We start from the raw sequence: 19,923 nt of genomic DNA on the forward strand, positions 1-19,923 counted from the left end.
TTTTGCTGATTATAATTCCAGCTGCATAAGGCTGGGGGCGGGCATTGCCACCTGCTTCGCTCCTGGTCCCAGATGGCTGAAGGGGAGTAGGCATGGCTACCTGCCCCACTCCTAATACCAGCTGGGTAAGGTGCGGGGTGGGCATTGCTACCTGGTCTGCTCCTGATCAAAACTGGCTGAAGGGGGGTGGGCATTGCCACCTGCTCTGCTCCAAATACCACCTGGGTGAAGACAGTGAACGGGCATTGCCACCTGTTCTACTCCTGATCCCAGATGGCTGAAGGGGGGCTGGTATTGCTACCTCCCCACTCCTAATACCAGCTGTGTTAAGGTGGAGGTGGGCATTACCACCTGCTCTGCTCCTAATATCGGCTGGGTTAAGACATTGGATGGGCATTGCCACCTGTTCCGCTCCTAATACCAGCTGGGTTAAGGCGGGGTGGGCATTGCCACCTGCTCCGCTCATAATATTAGCTGGGTTAAGTTGGGGGGGTGGTTATTGCCACCTGTTCTGCTCCTAATATCAGCTGGATGAAGACGGGGAGCGGGCATTGCCACCGGCTCCGCTTCTAATACCAGCTAGATTAAGGCATTGGACGGGCATTGCCACCTGCTATGCTCCTAAAATTAGCTGGGTTAATGTGGGGTGTGGGAATTGCGGGGGGGGGGCAGGCATTTCCACTTGTCCTGCTACAAATATCAGCTGGATTAAGGGGGGGCATTATGATCCGGTCTGCTCCTAATACAAGCTGAGTTAAGGCGGGGGTGGGCATTGCCACCTTCTCAACTTCTAATATTAGCTGGGTTAAGGCAGGGAATGGGAATTGCCGGGGGTGGGCGTTGCCACCTGCTCTGATTTTAATACCAGCTTGGTAAGGCTGGGGGTGGGAATTACTTGCCCCACTCCTAATACCAGCTGGGTAAGGCGGGGGTGAGCATTACCACCTGCCCTGCTCCTGATCCCAAATGGCTGAAGGGGGGGTGGACATTGCCACCTGGCCTGCTCCTAATACCAGATGGCTGAAGGGGTTAGGTATTGATACCTGCCCCGCTCCTAATGCCTGCTGGGTTAAGGTGGGTGATGGCATGACCACCTGCTCTACTCCTAATATCAAGTGGGTTAAGGCATTGGATGGGCATCGCTACCTGCTCCACTCCTATTGTCAGCTGGGTAAAGGTACTGGAACAGTATTGCCACCTACTCCGCTCCTAATACCAGCTGGGTTAAGGCAGGGGTAGGCATTGCCACCTTCTCCGCTCCTAATATTAACTTAAACTGGTTTAAGTTAACTTAAACTGGTTTAAGGTGTGGGGGCGGTGAGTATTGCCACCTGTTCCGCTCCTAATACCAGCTGGGTGAAAGTGGGAGGCTGGTACTGCCACCTGTTCCCCTTCCCAATCCCAGCCTGGCCTTCCTGCCACGGCCGTTTTCTGGAGTGACATGGTGCCTTGCCTGGGCTTCCTTCTGCAGCAGCGCCCTCTGTTGTTGCACCAGGGTATAAAGTGGGTTGTCTGAAACACGCTTACTCAATTATATAGTAGGATATAGAAGTAATCAAAATGGGTGTTGGGTATTGAATGAACACAGGGTGGGACGTTGGATTCAGAAGGGTCCCTCTCAACTCTGTGATTGTATGAAAAGGAGGTGGCCGGGAGCTTTCTAAGGTACCTCCAGGATCTTTCTCACTGGGGCTGCTGCTTTCTTCTTCGGATGCTTCCTGTGAAGAGGCGCCTTCCGGCTGGTACAGATTTCCTCCATCGGTGGCTTCATCCCCTCTTCTTTCAGCTGGGAAACCGACAAAATCTTCCTCAGATATTCCTCTTCCTGGACCGTATTCCGAAGCTCTTACGGGCTCCGGTTCAAACGACTGCGCTGGGGAGGGGGTTTCAATAGAGACCCTCGGTGAGCCTAGGTGAAGGACAGGAGAGCTGTGTAAGCAGTCCGCCTCGCTCTCCGACGTTTAATATGGGCTCATGGATAGGAAAAAACTCAGTCATGCGTACACTACAAGGCACAATAGCCAGCCACCCAACAGGGTGAGAGGCTGCCAGCTCCCACCCAGGGGGAACCAAAGTAATAATGCTGAGAGATTAGGTGCCATTGACTTCTCCCCCCACCCCAGCAGCAGACGTGCACAATCCCTGACAAAAGAGGCGCTGGAGGAATATCCTCTTTGACACCTTTCAGACATTCCTTCCCCTTTCGTCCTTTTTTATCAGAGCCCCTGCTAAGATCCTGTCCGGCAATCAAGAGCCATCGATCGTCTCTAGAAAATTTTATTCCTTTCCGGGAATTCAGAATCTAAATTTCAAAGTATAACACCCATACCGAAGCAACCATTTCCCGGGTGGTCTGTGCACCCACCAAATTCCTCTTTCTGGGCATCACCTGCAACACATTAACAGAGTTCCTGCCTTGAGGAGAATCTCTCTAGCAAGAGCGGATTTAAGAATTCCCTCCTGCCTCCATGTTACCTCCATGTTAAGCTATTAAAGAGGGCCTCTTTCAGAAACCCGAGAGCAAACCCCTCAGACATATATGGAGGCAGTTCTGAGAAAGACAAAAGGGAATGGACTTGGGTCAAGGCTCCTTGTTGAGGTCTAGCAACTTGAGACCAAGGCCTGCACAACCAGTGCTCATTCCCAGGACGAAACAAGGGCCTGTAGCCTCTTTCCCCGTCATCCCCACCACCAGACGTGAAATGAGATTTCTTCCTCCCGTCTGCAACTGGGAGAGGAGCTAGAATGTGTTCCTATGAAATCTGTCTGGGGGTGTTTTCGGTCCTGTCTCTGAGGAAAAACAGAGGCATTGCTTTGTAGCCCATCCCCGTCCCCATCCCAGGCCCAAGGCCTGCCACCTTCACCTAAAGGGACTGCCGAAGGACGTTGCCTGTTTTCCTATGTTCAAGGCCTACATGCACCATTTCAGTGTCCACAACCCAGCCAAGCTCTTTGGAGGAGAGGCTCAGACTGTTAGAAGAAACAAGGCCACAGAAATCCACCAGCCCCTGGGAGGAAGTGCAGGTATCCCACAGCCCCACAACAGATCGAAGCAGCTACCTGCCAGTCCCTCTTCTGCGTCAGAGATCAGGAGAAACGGCTCTTCTTCTCCTTCCAGCCTGGAAATGAGGTCAGGTTTGGCAATCTCAGGACCTTTTATGGGAAAAAAAAGAAACACAAAACTGTGACTCTTCTGTGTGCCCATCTATTGAGCAAATCCAAGCCAGGATTCCTCCTCATTCGGAAATTCACAACAGACAAGTAATTGGGGTGCCCTGACTTAGATAGCCCAGGTGAGCCGGATCTCATCAGATCTCAGAAGCTAAGCCGGGTCGGCCTCGGTTAGTACTTGGATGGGAGACTTCCAATGAAGACAAGGGTTGCAGAGCCAGGCAATGGCAAAACACTTATGTTGGTCTCTTGCTATAAAAGCCCAGCCGGGACAGTCATAAATCAGCTATGACTTGAAAGCACTCTCCATTCCAATCCAGTAAGAGGGGCAGGTTGGAATGGAACCATATCTGGCACTGGCAGGTCCCTCCCTGCCAAGATGAGACGGAAATGCCAGCTGGGAACTAAGCCAGTGGCTGAGAAGCCAGAAGAGTTCCTCAGTACATCTTTTGCTTATAGTCCAGACACAGAGATGCCAGAGAGGGGGGCTCCTTCTCCAGAACCGCCCCCCCACATTAGAGGATCAGAGGAGGAATCACAGAGAGTGGCAGAGATCAGCCACTGGGCCAGAGCAGACAGCCAGACCACGTCCTCCCTCAATAAGGAGTTCCCTGCAGTCACTCCTCACAGCCAGAAGGAGACAACCAAGGGGGAAAGGATCCTCACCCAGAGAGGCCACGTGCCCATAATTCTCCAGCATGACCTCCTTGTACAGGGCTCTCTGGGATGGTCTCAGCAGGCTCCACTCCCCCTTGGAGAAATACACAGCCACCTCTTCAAAGGACACCAGACACTGCAAAAAGAAGAAAAAGAAAGTTTCTTTATATCGCTGGAATGGTGGACCATGGGAAAGAACATCCAAAGGACCAGTGTGACGTAGTGGTTAGAGTAAAGGAATAGGACCTGGGAGGACTGAGTTCGAATCCCCTCTCTGCCATGGATGTTTCGCCGGGGATATTGGACTCTTCACAGTCCCTCAGCCTAACCTACCTCATAAGACTGTTGTTGAGAGAGATAAGTAGTGGAGGAGAGAACAGTATGAAAAGCTGCTTCGGGTCCCTGATCAGTAATTTAAAAAACAGGAATAAATAAATCATAAGCAAAATCAGGAAGACACAACCAAAGTGGTACAAAGAGGAGGGGAGAAGACCCCCCACCCCACTCTTCCTTGGGGCATGTGAGGGCCAGGGGGACTCTCCTTATCTCCAGGGGGCCAGCAGCCAAGTGGGGAAGAGGCCAGAGGTGTCCGTGAAGAGGAGCAAATCCTTTTCCAGGGAACAATTTAACATAGATTTATTTTCCTCTCTGAACATGTAATCCTACACAAGAGGTGACCATTTCCCACTTTCCATGTGAGCAATCTCAACATCTTGTGGCACCAAAAACCGAGGGGAAGGAACCCGATCCGCTGAGCCTTGCAACAGAGAAGGAACCCTTCCTCACATCCTCTGTGTGAGCATCACCTCCTTACCTGCGCAGGCTGCATGGCTGGTCCTTTCCCTCCACCACACGGAGGAGACCGCGGAGAAGCAGCCGAGGGGGTCTTTCTCCTGCTCCCTGGGAGGGTGAGAAAGAAAGAAAGAAGGAGGGAGAGAAATGCCTTTTGCTGCACACAAATTTCTACGCCAGTCCCTTCAGCGCAGCTCTCTCTGGATTTGCTTTGGGGCACAATTCAAGACCTTGGATCCAGAGTCTTTGGCCTGATATCGCTCCCCCCACACAGGCACTCTTTAGAGAGGAAGGTCCCACCTTATCTCTTCATTGCACTCGCTTTCTGGCTATGTTTCCTCCCAAACTCCCCAAATCCTTTCCTGGCCGCTGAGTGCCTGACCCTGCCGGAAGCCACACCTCCCCCCTGAGGGAAGACAAGACCCTCCGGCCTCCCCACACAACTAGGAGGAGGTGCTTGGAAGGAGGGGCTCTGAGGTGATGGGGTGGCCTGCCTGACTGGAGGCGGCAGGTGGAAGGTGCCAGCCTGGAACTGAAATCTCCACACACAGAGAGAACGAGCCCGGCCCATGTTACCCAAATTGCCATGCACTGCTTCAAGAAATGAGAACGAGAAAGAGATTGCAAAGCAGCAGACCCAAAATATTTCAGAAGGGGGGGGGAGACATACAACCTGCCCCATAGATTGAGGAAATCCTGATATGGAGACCAGAAGAAAGGAGCGTAGTGACAGAGACCAGCTTGTGCCTCCAAGGAATGTGTGCCATGCAGGGGCACTAGATGGGAAAACATCTGCAAAGTACTGGAGATTTGTGGGCTATACAGATGTTCAAGAGCAGGAATCTGCTGGTCATAAGGTGGGGCAATAAGAAGTGAACAGAAGACTGGATGTGACCGACGGCTGTCTCTGGGAGGGTGGGGGGGTCTGAGCCCCTGCTAGATCTGGACCCACGTTAAGGCTATCAGAAAACCTCATTCTGGAGAATCACTGGCGCTTCAAGGGGGGAGGAGGCTGATCCCGAAAGGGGGAGTTTTCCTGCTTTGCATAAAGTGAAAAATGCATCTTGGAGGGAGTTTGGAGAAACACAGCCCTAAGGGGGGGTGGGGGGAATAACAAGAATAAAGAGAGGGCAGGAATCTTCCTGTACATTCCCTAAAATAAGAGGAGGAACTAGTTGGGGCAGTCCATTGCCCATTGTCTGGGAGATCAGGTCGTTCACTGGGGTGAAATTATTCCGGGGGGGGGTGCTCCTTGAGGAGGATGGCCCTCCGGTTTAACCAGCCTGAGGTGGGCTCTAGCGGGGAGCAGGTCTGTCTTCCATGTCTGCTCAAGGACTCTCCGTCTTTCCCTCTGCATGACTCGCTGCCACTGCTGTCAGCTTACCTTTAGCAGGAAACAGACTCCATCCATGTTAGAACCAAAGCAGAGGCCCAAGTATGCCCCCTCCCTTGAGGCAAGGGACTGGGGGCTACACAGCAGGAACATTTCTGCCCTCCCATTCTGTCCCCCCCCCCTCAGTTTCTTTTTAAATCAGGGAACTGAATTGATATATCTACGCGGTCCTCACGTTATACCGTGATGCGAATCAAGTTCTTTGAATTCCCAGCTTTCCCTTTTTAAACAAGGAAATCTCCGGCCCTCTTCGGTGTGAAAATAACAGAGAGGAAGGCATGTTTCTGCAAGGAGAGGGGCTAGAGATTTGCTTTTTCAAAAAGCCAAATTGGGGGATTCTGAGAACCTAATTGACTGACTTATAACAAGTCAATTGAAATTTGTTTTTTAAAAAAATCCCCTCTGGCTTTTGGAGACAGGAAATGGTTGCAACAGAGGCAGGGGGAATGGATGCAGCGTGGGTGGGAGGGGGGAAATCCAAACTTCCCCACCCACGTGGTAGAAATCGAGTTTGGCAAGGCGGGGAGAGGGGGCAGGTCTCCCATCAGCCTCTGGCCAACTCCCCCCTCCCCCCTCAGTTCAGCTGCAGCCCCCCCCTCCCGCTTTGCAGAAAGGAGGAAACTCCGGGATTGGGGGGGGGGGTAGGGGACCCCCCAAGGGTCTGCGGTCTAGCCCGTCTCTCCTTGGGGTAAAGGGGGGATTTTCCCCTTCTCCACTCCTCTCTAGCCCCAGTCAACTTCTGCTCCCCTCCACGCGATTTGAACTCACCAAAGGCGTCTGGGATGGAGCAGTTGAAACTCCCGCATTTCAAAGGAGGGAGGAGGCATGGCAGGAAGTGACCTCCCCAGGCCCCCTCCCCACTGCCCCTCTAGGAGTTGGGACCCTCTCTCTTTAACCCTGTGGTTGACTCGTCACCCCCCCCCCCCACCAGTCCTGCTTTGCTGGGGACTGGGTTTCCAAAGAGGGAGCCTGGAGGGTTTGGTCCCCCCGTTCCTCTGGGCATAGAGGGAGGTGAGGGGGGGATAGCTGTGACTTCCCTGCCTTGTGCAGGGGGGTGGACTAGATAACTCTGGGGATCCCTTCCAGCTCTACATTTCTATGTTTTGTGTTGCTGAAACTGGGACCAGAGACCAGACGCAGCCCCCTGGCAGGAGCCATGGTTCAACCGCCCTGAGCCCGCTTGCAGGGAGGGCGGAATATATATATGATAAAATAAAACAAATAAAATAAACCCCTCCATTGATAAGAGGGCAGTTTTGTCTTTTGAAGCGGTTCTCTTCGGTTCTATCACCAAGTGGTAATTTTTTTGAAGGCGGAAGGAGGGGGCTTGAACATCCACAAAGGAGAAACGGGTCCCTGAGAGTCCCAGGCATGCTGAAAGAAAACCCAGCATTTTGGATAACCCTTCAGCCCATTCCAGCCTGGATCCCGAACAGGACGCGGTCAATGAAGCACTTCTTATTTTGCTGTCCTCATTTCTTTCCCACCCCTGGGTTGGAAAATTCCTGGAGATTTGGGGGTGGAGCCTGAGAAGGGCAGCTTTGGGGGAGGGGCAGGACCTCTGCACGGCTAAAATGCCAGAGACTCCGCCCACCCAAGGAGCCTTTGCCACCAGGGGAACTGATCTCTAGAGATTAGCAGTAATTCCAGGAGATCTCCAGGTCCCTCCTGGAGGTTGGCAAGCCAGTTTGCATCTGAGCTGGCAGAGTTATTTTTCACAGTAGCATTTCATGGCTGACAGACAGCAACGGAGCCAAGGTAGAGAACCACGGCCCTAGATTTTTCATTTCTTGGTTTATGTATTTGTTTAAAATGTTTATTAGCCCCCTTTCCGCCTCAGAGGAGCTCAATATCCTGCCTCACAGAGAGGCTAACCGGTTGCCAGCCAGTTGCTATGGAGAGCAAACAGGGCATAGAGGCTGAGGCCTTCCACTGAAGTTGCCTCCTGCCATTGGCTGCCTCTGAACATGGAGGTTCCCTTTAGTCGCCGTGGGACATATCCGACCCTTGGCTCGATGACCTTGGGCCAGTCACATCCTCGGGGTCAGGTGTGAGGATAAAATGGATGCCATGAGAACGATGTAAGCCCCTTCAGGTCCCCTTCAACTAGGGGGTCTGCCTATTGTTATAAATGTGATTTTTGCCTACTGTTTGCCAAAAAACGATGGCCGCTCTTCCTCTTGCTTCCTCTGGTATTATGGCCGCTCTTTCGGCAGGGGGCAGAACCACTCATTCAGTACTCTAGGTATTGCGAAACAGGGCAAGCTGTAAGGTGACAGAAAGCAGTGAGGGAGGCCCACTGCTTGTTATTGAACCAGCAGCTGCGATGGATATCAGGGGGGTCTCGCAGCCATCACCCGACACACGAGATTTTTTCCTACCGAGTTCTGCCTTGTTTTTCATTTTCCACTTACCCCAATGCACCCAGTAGAAAATCAAAAAGACCCCGCCTCCATGTGAAGAAGAACTCAGCACTGATGTAGCCCTTCCTGCCCTCCCGCTCATGACCTGCCCAGGTTCACAGAATCTGCATTGCTATCAGAGGGCCATCTAGCCTCTGCTTAAAAACCTCCAAAGAAAGAGAGCCCACCACTTCCCAAGGTGGCCTGTTCCACTGAGGGACCGCTCTGTCAGAAAATTCTTCCTAATGTTTAGCCACAAACTCTTTTCTTTACAACCCGTTGGTTCTGGGCCGAGCTTCTGAGCCAGTGTAAAACAACTCCGCGCCATCCTCTAAATGGCAATACTGCAAGTACCTGGCTATCATATCATGTCTCAGTCATCTCCTCACCAGGCTAAACTTTCTGAGCTCCTTCCACCTTTCCTCAGAGGACTCAGCCTCCAGACCTCTCACCATCTGTGTTGCCTTCCTTCACACACGTTCTCGCTTGTCTACATTCTTCTGAAATGGTGGTCCCCAAAACTGAACACGATACTCTAGGTGAGGCCTAACCAGAGCAGAGTAGAGCGATCCCATCACTTTGGGGGATCTGGACACTGTGCGTCTGTTAGTTAGTTATCAGGTTCAGTTCCAGGGGCTCTAACTTCAAGGGCAGATCCAGAGTCCACATTTCTCTATAGGGCCAGCTCTCTCCATATGCCTGGACAGAAGCCTTCTCTCTTGCGGTTCCCACTCAGTGAAACTCCCTCAGAAAAGCTCCCACTATTGTATCGTTTCACAGAAGATGGCGAACAGAATGGCTGAAGAGGGCATTTTAACAGAGGGAAAAGTGTTGGAGCTTTAGAACAGACTCTTCTGGACCCCTCTGGCCAGGCCAGATTCAGATCTCTTAATCGCCACACTACTAATGATATGCAGGTGTCTGTATTAAGCACTTTAGGAACGTTGGAGCAAGGTAATTACCCGCGCAGGTTGTTACAGCTGGAATGTGAATGGATTTTTCGTCTGAACTGTTTAGTGCCTCATGGACTGAACAATGATATTGACTATTCAAGCTTTCTATGAGTATAGTATTAGTACTGTTGGCAATCAAGCAGCATTCCCTATATTGTCTCTTTACCTTTAATTGCCAGTCATATCACTGTACCTTTAAACGGTTGCATACTTAATCTTGGTAGGTGGAAATGAGTCCATGGCATTGTTCCGTCGACTCCCACCAACTGTGTGATGCGATTAAGACCAGCCAACGAAGAGTGAGTAAATATAAGATCCAATGGAGTTTTTGACGTAGCCTTCTGCTTGTAGTAATTATTATTATTGTATTATAGCTGTTATACATCTATGCCCAGGAGGAAGTCCCGCTACGAAACGGGGATTAGAAAATTGCTGCATAGACCTGTAGGGCAGTTTCTGGAGTGTATTACAGTTCAAGGTCGCCTCTACCCGACCGAAGTGGCAGCTCTCGAATTAAGAGTTTCAGCTACTGGCCATATCTCCATAGTCATTGTACACCATATGGAAGTATTTTCACCGGTTGGACTATTGCCTTTAAACTTATTATGTATCATTGCTGCTAGTGTTTGTATGTCTAGCTAACCTTACTAGTTCTGCAAGTCTAGCGATCTATGCAATGTTATACTGTTATATGGCATTGTAACTTATGTAGTATTTATGTGACTGGTTCTGATATTTATTATAATGAACACTACGCATTGGTATTTGCACTTAGCACTTTATTAAATTGTTAAGTTTCTTATTCATTGGATTGGTACCTCCCATTTGCCTTCAGTTTCCTTGTTTAAATTTGGAGGTCCACCGTTTGCTTTGTCTCCAGATTCAGATCTCAGAATGCTCTTAAAAAGCCCTGACCTTCCCTATATTAGATCATTTAACGAACAGCCAGAGCAACACCTCAGGAATGGTTTCAGTTTCATTAACGGGTATAGGACCCAAGTAAATAACATTACAGAAACTCTGCTTCCATTCCAAACTTTTTTATCAGCATTATTATTCAACATTTTTAGCGTTACATAAATCAACAGAAAATCATACTATCCATCATTGCTACACGGCTTATTTAAAAAGGAGCAATTACACGAGGTCATAAAAGTTTCTTATCACAAGAAGCCCCAATTAATTCCCCTTCCCATATTTATAGGATTTGAGAATCTTTTCTCAACAATAGCTGACTGTCCCACTTGTTAAAGACACGCATTCTTGGCTAACGCATTATTTTAACTTCAAACACCGTACAAGGTTGTCTGTACTTGAAACGGCTTCTTAAAGTTTGTTCATTCATTCTTGCGACTTTTTATGTTGACAAAGTCTATATAAAAATAGTGATGACAAGTTTCTCATACACATGAATATCTTTTGGCCCCACAACCAATGCACTTTGAATCATCTCTTTATTTCAGTGAAGTTGAACGTTCTTGCCCTTCTCAGATGCCTCAATGCACCGGAGCCTCAACACAGAGGATCTACTTACATGGGATTTGAGTCCAGATGCACCTTAGAGACTCATCAGGCTTTAAGAGTATAAGGTTTCGAGAGTCTGAGCTCCCTTCTTCAGACACGAGTAGGAATGGAGACCCCTGAGCTTTTACATCCCAGCCAAAGGCAGGCTGCATGTTACAAGGGAGGGCATCAAAGGGAAAAGTACAATGCATCCGATTAGGGCAGTGAAAGAAGAATCCCAAATCTCTGTTCAGCCCCGTGGGAGGGAGCCAATTGATCTGAAGGAACTCCATGACTGCAATATTACATTTTAATCTCCCCTTTAAGTTCCTCTGTTTGAGGACAGCCACTTTTAGATCAGCAATGGAATGTCCTGGAAGATTAAAATGTTCTCCCACTGGTTTTGAGTGTTATGATTTCTAATATCAAATTCATGTCCATTCATTCTTTCGAATAGGGACTGACCCGTTTGTCCAGTGTAGAGAGCAGAAGGCCATTGCTGACCCTTAACAGCATGTATACCACTGGAAGATGAACAACAACTGAATGGTAGAACTGGTATTGTTACATCCAGTGATCATGATATGGGTGCACTTCAGATGGACAAATGGCCATTTAATTGTGTTACTACTTTGTTTCTCGCCTCTCTCCAAGGCTGTTCAACTGGGCCCTTTCTAGCCATGAGGCCAAGTAAACTCTGTTCCTGCATGTAGAGACATCCTCAATGATTTACTTGATGAAATCCAGCAACTGTGTCCTTACATTTCTGGCTATATCTGTTACAACCGTATTGAGCGGCTGGGTAAAAAGGCCCAAAGGAGGCAGAGAAGTTTTATGCTGGCAGACCTGTCAGCCACGCAGGCAGCTCCTGGAATTTTGACGGCAGAGCCCAGAGGGGTGTCATACGTTCCCCGGGGAACGACAGCGGGAAGGTTAGTGTAAATGAAGATCATTGCAGCTTCAGCTGGGGTTGCTTTTCCCACACTCCAGGTTTCCCCCCTGTGTGAATTCTTTGGTGGAAATTAAGTGTCCACTAAACTTGAAGCTTTTTGGTGGGAACCAATGTTCCCTCTAAGCTTTGCAGTGTTGTGAGCTAAAAATCTACTTTGTGAGCCGAAACAAATAAAAGCCATTAGGTGAAACGGCCACAGAAATCAGAGTATACTTCTGTATAAAAATGGATATGTCCATGCTGATTACAAAGGGGTAGTTGTATTAGTCTGTTGCTGCAAAATAACGCAGACACGCAATGGCACCTTAAAGACAGGTTTATTTCAAGATGAGCTTTTGTGAGTCAGTGCTTACTTCTTCAGCCTCCTTCTGCGCCAAGGCCAAGTTAAATGACGCTTTCACCATGGTGGCAGCTGAGGCGCTACCTTCTCTCCTCCACTTTCTGGGGCTGAGGGGATCCTAGCGATTTCAGGCTGCATGGGTCAGGCCAGACCCGATCTCTCAGCTCTGCTCTGTTCCCCAGCTAGAGAGCCAGCAGTGGCTGGAGGTGCTCTCTGGCACCACCCTAGGGGCCAAACCAGCCACAGCCAGGAAGGGAGGAGAGAAGTGGGATGAGGCTCCATCCCTGCTCCATCCCTATAGGGCCCACCTGCAGATGCTGGCTGAGTGGGAGGGCGGGGCCACCTGAGGGTTAGTATCTGTGAGCTACATCTGAGAAGCTGTGAGCAGAGGAGTCAGAATCTGTGAGCGACTGCTCACATGCTCACATTAGCGGGAACACTGGTGGGAACTAAGGTTTCCCTTCTGAATGAAGCATTTCCCATGCTTTCCATGAATTTATAAGGTTTCTCCCTTGTGTGAATTCTTTGATGGCTGCATCCACTGTCACTAAAGCTTTTCCACATTCCAGGCATTTATACGGTGGTTTCTAATCTTTATGAATTCTTTGGTGGACATTAAGCTTTCCCTTCTGACGGAAGCATTTCCCACACTCTACGCATTTATAAGGTTTCTCTCCTGTGTGAATTCTTTCATGGCGAACAAGATCTCCCTTTAAACTGAAGCTTTTCCCACACTCTGGGCATTTATATGGTTTCTCCTCTGTATGAATCCTTTGATGGCGACTAAGGCTTCTAAGGCTTCTACTGTCACACAAGCTCGAAATTGTTCAGGGTGGTGAAAGCCAGAGAGGATTGTGAGGCACTCCAAAGGGATCTGTCGAGGCTAGAAGAGTGGGCATCCATGTGGCAAATGAGGTTCAATGTAGCCAAGTGCAAAGTAATGCACATTGGAACCAAAAATCCAAAATATAAATACAAGTTGATGGGGTCTGAACTGGCGGAGACTGACCAAGAGAGAGATCTTGGAGTCATGATAGATAACTCACTAAAAACGTCAGCACAGTGTGCGACTGCCATAAAAAAAGCTAATGCTATGCTAGGGGTTATTAGGAAAGGGATTGAAAACAAATCAGCCGGTATCATAATGCCTCTGTATAAATCGATGGTGAGGCCTCATTTGGAGTACTGTGTACAGTTCTGGTCGCCACACCTTAAAAAAGATATCATAGCACTGGAAAAAGTACAGAGAAGGGCAACTAAAATGATTAAAGGGTTGGAACACTTTCCCTATGAGGAAAGATTGAGGCGCTTGGGGCTCTTTAGCCTGGAGAAAAGACGACTGAGGGGAGACATGATAGAGGTTTACAAGATAATGCACGGGTTAGAGAAGGTCGAGAAAGATGTGTTTTTCTCCCTTTCTCACAATACAAGAACTCGTGGGCACTCTATGAAATTATTGAGCAGTCGGGTTAGAACAGATAGAAGAAAATACTACTTTACACAAAGGGTGATAAACACATGGAATTCGTTGCCACAGGAGGTGGTGGCAGCTACAAGCATTGCCAGCTTCAAGAGGGGACTGGACGAATGTATGGAGCAGAGGTCCATCAGTGGCTATTAGCCACAGGAGATAGATGGTATTCTCTTTGTGGGGAGGTGGTGCTCTGTTGTCTTGGTGCTGGAAGGAAGGCAGTGGGAGGGCTTCTGGTGTCCTGGCCTCACTGACAGTCCTTTAGATGGCACTGGATTTCTAGCCACTGTGTGTGACAGAATGTTGGACTGGATGGGCCACTGGCCTGATCCAACATGGCTTTGCTTATGTTCTTATGTGCTTATGTTCTTAAGCTTCTTCCACACTCCAGGCATTTATATGGTGTCTCTCCTGTGTGAATTCTTCGATGAGAATTAAGGTGCCCACTCCGATTGAAACCCCTTCCACACTCCAGGCATTTATAAGGTTTCTCTCCTGTGTGAATTCTTTCATGGAGAGCAAGGGTTCCTTTTCGACCAAAGCTTTTCCCACACTGCAGGCATTTATATGGTTTCTCCCCTGTGTGAGTTCTTCTGTGCTGATTAAGGCTTCCACTGTTACGGAAGCTTCTTCCACACTCCAGGCATTTATATGGTTTCTCCCCTGTGTGAGTTCTTCTGTGCTGATTAAGGCTTCCACTGTTATGGAAGCTACTTCCACACTCCAGGCATTTATATGGTTTCTCCCCTGTGTGAGTTCTTCTGTGCTGCTTAAGGCTTCCACTGTCACGGAAGCTTCTTCCACACTCCAGGCATTTATATGGTTTCTCCCCTGTGTGAGTTCTTCTGTGCTGATTAAGGCTTCGACTGTCATGGAAGCTTCTTCCACACTCCAGGCATTTATATGGTGTCTCCCCTGTGTGAATTCTTCGATGGGAATTAAGCTTTCCACTCTGATTGAAACCCCTTCCACACTCCAGGCATTTATAAGGTTTCTCTCCTGTGTGAATTCTTTCATGGCGAACAAGATCTCCCTTTAAACTGAAGCTTTTCCCACACTCTGGGCATTTATATGGTTTCTCCTCTGTATGAATCCTCTGATGGCGACTAAGGCTTCTACTGTCACAGAAGCTTCTTCCACACTCCAGGCAATTATATGGTTTCTCCCCTGTATTATTCCGTTGATGGCGACTAAGGCTTCCTCTTTCACTGAAGCTTGCTCCACACTCCAGGCATTTATAAGGTTTCTCTCCTGTGTGAGTTCTTTTATGGCGATTAAGGCTTTTACTGTCACAGAAGCTTCTTTCACACTCCAGGCATTTATATGGTTTATCCCCTGTGTGAGTTCTTTTACGGTAATTAAGGCTTCGACCATCACTGAAGGTTCTTCCACACTCCAGGCATTTATAAGGTTTCTCACCTGTGTGAATTCTTTCATGGATAACAAGGGTTTTCTTTTGACCAAAGCTTTTTCCACACTCCAGGCATTTATATGGTTTCTCGCCTGTGTGAATTCTTTCATGGATAACAAGTTTTCCCCTTACACTGAAGCTTTTGCCACACTCTGGGCATTTATATGGTTTCTCCCCTGTGTGAATTCTGCGGTGGGAATAAAGGTGTCCACTTTGACTGAAACTTCTTCCACACTCCAGGCATTTATATGGTTTCTCCCCTGTGTGAATTCTTTTGTGGGAATTAAGGGGTCCACTCTGACTGAAACTTCTTCCACACTCCAGGCATTTATAAGGTTTCTCTCCTGTGTGAATTCTTTCATGGCGAACAAGTTTCCCCCTTAAACTGAAGCTTTTCTCACACTCCAGGCATTTATATGGTTTCTTCCCAGCGTGAATCCTTCTGTGGGAATTAAGGTGTCTGCTCTGATTGAAGACTTTTTCACACTCCGGGCATTCATAATTTTTCTTTCTATTACCCATTTCCCAATGCGTATTAATATCTGATTTTTCAGACATTTTTTCACCACTTTTTGTGCCCTCACTTCCATTGCCTTCTATGTACATTTTTTCAAGAAGAGGGATTTCAGGAGCATTTTTACTATGTAAAAGGCCAGAATTACTCTTTCTTTCTGATGGATGTTTTCTCTCCCCCTTCCTCAGGGTATCACAATTTTCAACCTTCCCTTTCACATCTGAATACGTATCCCCTTTTTCCATCACTGGATGTTCAGAGGTTTCATTCATGGACCTCCACATGCCTCCTGCAGAAAGAAAGAGGAACCTGGTGTGATAATAGGACCCACACTATCTTGTATCATTTACAACCGATCCAGATCAGAGCTTCCTCCTTTGCTTTGTGATGATCATGTTTGCACTCTGGGAATGCTCAGGGGTTAAATGCATACAGTCTGTAGACACTTCCCCCCTCCTCCGCGTTCTCTATTCCTTTTAGATTCCAGACTGACTAGCCTGGCAGTGAAGCCATTCCTATGGTAATAACTGTAGCCCAATAAGGCAAAAAACAGTGAATCTACAATGGAAAACACCCACCCCACTGTGCCTCTGGGGCTCTAAGTGAGCCTGTTGTTTTAAGTTTCTCTTTTCTTGCCTTGGTAAATTGAGAGGGGGAGGGGTTTGAGGGTGTTGAGGGAGAACAAAAGCCACCCTTTAAGTGATAGCCAGCCAGCTGTGATTTAACACACAAAATAGAGGGTCTGAAAAGAGGTGGCCAGCCTCTTTCTTCTAGAAAGAAATAAGCTTTGCATCTAGGGAAAAACAGATGCCATTTTAACTTTCTCATTTTCTCTCTGCTCACATATTGTCATCTTATGATGATTAGTCTTATGTTCTTTTTTGAGAGTCAACTGCATGAGAGATTCTTTAAGAGAATAATAACATCATAACATTTGATATATAAACCGCTCTTTAGGACAACTTAATGCCCACTCAGAGCAGTTTACAAAGTATGCCATTATTATCCCCACAACAATAATCACACTGTGAGATGGGGTAGGGGGGTTGAGAGAGCTCTGAGAGAGCTGTGATTGGCCCAAGGTCACCCAGCTGGCTTCAAGTGGAGGAGTGGGGGATCAAACCTGGCTCTCCAGATTAGAGTCCTGCACTCTTAACCACTACCCCAATCTGGCTCTCCAGAGAAAAAATGATGTTCCCAAAATCGGAATTCTCTGTTCCTTTCCACCACAGAAAGCCTCCTGCAGCTGCTTTGTTGGAAATGCCTCTTTGTGGACTCAGGCTGGCTTTTGGCTCACTCAGTCCCGTGTCCTCTGAGCCCCCTACTGGGTTATGGGGAGATAGGAAGCCAGAGAAGGAAAAGAAGGAGAAGAGGATGGGCCCCCTGCCCTCACACCCCAATCATGAGAGGGAATTAGTGAGCATGCTCCCCCACGCCTCCCTGGGATGTCCTTGCTGCCGTGGGTGGGCAGCCACGTGGGGTTGTGGTGGTGGCTGGACTGCTGGCACTGGGTGCTCAGAGCTGTCTGGTGCCCTCCCCTGGCACCCTGGGTAACAGCCTAGGACTGCTGGTGGCTGACTAGGGCAGCCTCGTGGCTGAGGGCCAGATCTCCCCTGCAGGGGCCATCAAAGACCATAGAGATATACGGGCAGATGAGCAGATGAGAGACGGCAGCCAGAGGAAGAAGGTAACTAGACTGAGTTTAATCTGAAGATCAAGCCTAGAACCAGTAAGTCAGCTTTGCCTTTCTCTTTAAACACATCACTTAACCTTCCCAAGGTGAAAGAGACAACTGCATGGCTTTGGCGTAGGGGTTCGGCTGATCCCGGATTACATTTAAAAAGTTAAGGAAACCAGGTGGTTCTCTCAATCAGGGCATTCGCTACTAAGAAAGGAAACCAGGCCTCAAGAATAACTTTCTTCAGCAACACGGGGAATACAAAAAGTCAACATGAAAACGTATGAACAAAGACTCCAAAGAAGATGCAAACAGCGAATGCCAATCCTCTCTTTCCCCGCTGAAAGCCAGGTCACGTGACAGCAGCAAAGCCAACCGGGGATGCCCTGAAAACATGTAGTGTCATTTGAGAGTTGGCACGAAAATGGATCCTCAAAGACTTCCTCTGTAGATCCCAATCAGCAAACCAAGCTGAGCCTTTATCTAAGACTAGAAACAAAGCCCGTTATGGGGGGAAAATACAAGGGGCTCTAGAAAGGGGAGGGCGGATAGGAAGGCATTCCCGACTCCTCCGTCACTGATCCTGCCCGGGGACACTGGGGGGCGGGCAACTGCTCCATGCTCCTAATATTAGCTGAGTAAAATGGGGGGGGGGTTGGCATTGCCATCTGCTCTGCTACTGATCCAAACTGGCTGAAGGGGAGTGGACATTGCCACCTGGTCTGTGCCTAATACCAGCTGGATTAAGGTGGGGGTTGGCATTACCACCTGCTTTGCTCCTAATATCAGATGGGTTAAGACATTGGATGGGCATTGCCACCTGCACCACTCCTAATACTAGCTGGGTGAAGTCGGGGGGCAGACATTGCCACCCATCCTGCTCCTGATCCCAGATGGCTGAAGGGGGCCAGGTTTTGCTACGTGACCTGCTCCTAATACCAGCTGGGTTAAGGTAGAGGTGGGCATTACCACCTGCTTTGCTCCTAATATCAGATGGGTTAAGACATTGGACGGGCATTGCCACCTTCTCCGCTCCTAATACCAGCTGGTTTAAAGTGGGGGTTGGCACTGCCACCTGCTCTGCTCCTAGTACCAGCTGGATGAAGACGGTGGGCATGCATTGCCACCTGGTCCGTTCCTGATCCTAGATGGCTGAAGAGGGATGGGCATTATCACCTGCTCCGCTCCTTTTATCATCTTCATTAAGGCATTGGAAGGCATTGCCATCTGCTCTGCTCCTAATACCAGCTGGGTAAGGCGAGGGGCAGGTATTCCTACTTGCCCCGCTCCTAATACCTGCTGGGTGAAGGTGGGGGTGGGCATTACCACTAGCTCTGCTCCTGTTCCCAGCCTGGGCTTCCCACCATGGCATGTTTTCTGGAGGGACATGGTGCCTTGCCTGGGCTTCCCTCTGCGGCAGCGCCCTCTGGTGGTGCATTAAAGTATAAAGTGAGTTGTCTGAAACACGCACACTCAGTTATGTAGTAGGATATTAAAAATATAGAAATATTAAAAATGGGAAATATATTTTGTTTTGGTGGAGCCGGGAGGGATGTTGGGTTCAGAAGGGTCCCTCCCAACTCTGTAATTCTATGAAAAGGAGCTGGCCGGGAGCTTTCTAACGTACCTGCAGGATCTCTCTCACTGGGGCTGCTGCTTTCTTCTTCGGATGCTTCCTGTGAAGAGGCGCCTTCCGGCTGGTACAGGTTTCCTTCATCGGTGGCTTCATCCCCTGTTCTTTCAGCTGGGAAACCCCCCAAATCTTCCTCAGATATTCCCCTTCCTGGACTGTATTCCGAAGCTCTTACGGGCTCCGGTTCAAACGACTGCGCTGGGGAGGGGGTTTCAATAGAGACCCTCGGTGAGCCTAGGTGAAGGACAGGAGAGCTGTGTAAGCAGTCCGCCTCGCTCTCCGCCACTGAATATGTGCTTAGGGATAGGAAAAAACTCAGCCATGCAGACACTACAAGGCCATTAACTCTGTTCTCTGCGAACCTTTCTACGCCTCTGATAGGTAACCACTACCCAAAACCTAGGCTATTCCCCGTCATCTCTTTGTTTATTCCTGGGACTCTGGTGTATACGTGTTACATGCATTTATCTATCTATGTGTGTTCACATAAAAATTACCTTTGCTTTGGAAATCACCCTTCTCGTCAGTATCCTCGGGGAAGGGACCTGCTAAAAATTGGTGGAGGATCTTGCTAGTTACCGCCTCTTGCTAAGCCTCACCCACGCCTGCCAATTCCACCAGCTTTTCAAGGAGACTCATTCAGGTAAAAGCTGAGGCAGGGTAGGAACGCTGGGAAGGATTTCCCGTGTGGTCTCCGCACCCACCAAACTCCTCCTTCTTGGCATCACGTGCAACACGTTACCTGAGTTCCTGCTTTGAGGAGAATCTCTCTAGCAAGAGCGGTTTTAAGTATTCTTGCCTACCTCCATGTTACCTCCATGTTTGGTGTAGTTTGTTGTAGTGGTTAAGAGCGTGGCAGGACTCTAAGCTGGAGAACCGGGTTTCATTCCCCACTCCTCCACGTGAAGCCAGCTGGGTGACCTTGTGCCAGTCACAGCTCTCTCAGAGTTCTCTCAGCCCCACCCACCTCACAGGATGTTTTGTTGTGGGGATAATAATAACATACTTTGTAAACTGCTCCTACTGGGCATTAAGTTGTCCGTATAGAAATTG

At 48.8% G+C, this 19,923-nt stretch overlaps 1 pseudogene; it reads right to left on the reverse strand.

Annotated features, from left to right (window-relative positions):
- The window catches only part of LOC129327237 (zinc finger protein 721-like), a 57,274-nt pseudogene extending 41,580 nt beyond the window's left edge, over window positions 1–15,694 (reverse strand).
- Window positions 15,695–19,923: the final 4,229 nt, after the last annotated feature.

This window comes from Eublepharis macularius, chromosome 4, assembly GCF_028583425.1.
Source record: "Eublepharis macularius isolate TG4126 chromosome 4, MPM_Emac_v1.0, whole genome shotgun sequence".
Taxonomy (NCBI): domain Eukaryota; kingdom Metazoa; phylum Chordata; class Lepidosauria; order Squamata; family Eublepharidae; genus Eublepharis; species Eublepharis macularius.